The sequence below is a fragment of the Pagrus major genome, chromosome 23 (assembly GCF_040436345.1).
Source record: "Pagrus major chromosome 23, Pma_NU_1.0".
Classification (NCBI taxonomy): domain Eukaryota; kingdom Metazoa; phylum Chordata; class Actinopteri; order Spariformes; family Sparidae; genus Pagrus; species Pagrus major.
The window spans coordinates 19,666,922-19,668,739 of NC_133237.1; the positions used below are offsets into that span (position 1 = coordinate 19,666,922).

At 38.0% G+C, this 1,818-nt stretch overlaps 1 non-coding gene across 1 annotated transcript; it reads left to right on the forward strand.

The window, feature by feature from the left end:
* The first annotated feature begins 1,217 nt into the window (after positions 1-1,217).
* trnac-gca (transfer RNA cysteine (anticodon GCA)) lies at positions 1,218-1,289 on the forward strand. The gene has a single exon. It is a non-coding gene; the product is annotated as a tRNA-Cys (tRNA).
* The last annotated feature ends 529 nt before the right edge of the window (positions 1,290-1,818 follow it).

Consider the following 1,818-nt stretch of genomic DNA (forward strand, 5'->3'; position numbering starts at 1 on the left):
TTCCTCCTGCTCATCATCCTCCATACGGACAGACACACTCTCTTTACACATCACACACACTGCATGCCACTGGATGAGAATAATGGTTCAGCTCATAAAGAGCTGGAGGTCACATATACACAGTGCAGTGCCTGTGAGCCATCTTTACACCCACAACAGTGAAAAACACTGTTTTTTAATGATATTAATGTACAGATGACCTTGATTACAACATATAATATTGGACTTCACCTGACAGTTACCTTTATTACAGATTCATCTGTGATTTATATTCTTAATAGATCATTTGGCCTGTAAAACGTAAGGAAATTGTGAAAAATGCCCAAAGTTATGTCTTCAAAACGCCTGTTTGAGTGACCTACAGTCTGAAGTCAGTGAGCAGCTAAAAAAATGACTGATTTTCTAGAAATAAGTGCCAATTAATTTTCTATCAATCGACTAATACACATCAATATCACACAGGTATATGCACACAGATCCATAGTGTATATAATATATTATTCACTTCTACTTATCTATTTATTTTATTCTGTTGTTCTCAATTATTACCTTGCACTGCTAGTCTTTGTATTGTTTGCACACTGGTTTGAATTTCTCCTGCAGGTGCATCTTATCTTATTTTATCTCATCTCATCTCATCTCATCTCATCTCATCTTATCTTAATTAATCCATTAGCTCTAATAAGCCTCCAATGGGTACAGAAATTAGGATGAAACGATCTTATTCAGACATATGCAAGGCTTAACTTGCAACTTATGCTTTATTAGTGGTTGATAATACATTTATTAGTGCTATATATCTTTTAGTAAGAGCAACATTTGGGTTGCCGTGTTGTAAAAGGTCTTTGTAAGATCTGTTTAAGCTCTTTAATTCAACAGGAAGTCCCCATCCAATAAAGATTTTAATTACTTACTTTTGGAAAAGTAAATAATTACCAAAAAAATCAATTTACCAGCAATTGTTACCATTTCTTCTGTCCTGAATCGCAGCAATTCAAATGAAAAAGCAAAGACTAAAAGAGCATCTTAAAATCAATACATTCATTTCCTGGTGACTCCTCAGATATTTCTTGTGACCACTGTAAAAAAGTCTGCAGTTGTAAATGTTATATGAATCATAAAGGTTCCTTGAATTCAGAAAAAAAGGTATGTTTTTATTAGGTCTTCCATTCATAATGTGATTTTTGGTCAAAACAGATGACAGAGACATCACAGGAGGGGGTATAGCTCAGTGGCAGAGCATTTGACTGCAGATCAAGAGGTCCCCAGTTCAACTCTGGGTGCCCCCTGCTCCATGACAGTAACACTGATGTGTCTTTTGTTTTGTGCTGGAACAAAATATCACAAAGTGTGGGTGGGCGGACTGTGTTGTAGAAAGGTGCAGCAGCTCAGACGCTCTCCTGCTCAACTCCAGATGCTTCCTAAAACTGTATACATAAAACTCAAGCACCACTTTCACCTTGTCTGTCTCACAGGCCAGAGGGTGGAGCGTTGCACTGGGAATGGTGTTTATGTACACAGCTCTGTTATGAGTGTCCATGGCAGCCATTGAGAAGCAAACAGAGAGGAGATAACGGCTGCCAAAGTGAGAGAAGTTCAAGTGTGGAAGAATGTGTGTGTATTTGTTCTGTATTGCTTCGTGGCATTGTAGTGTCCCATGTTTAAACCCTCTCTTCAGAGGTGACGACAAGAATGATCACGATAATCATAGTGATAAAGAAGTGATACACAGAGGAACAGACAAAAAAATAACCCCAGAAGGATGTGGTTTGATGAGAGAAGTTCGGAGAATCCAACCTTTCGAATCCAAAGCGAGCG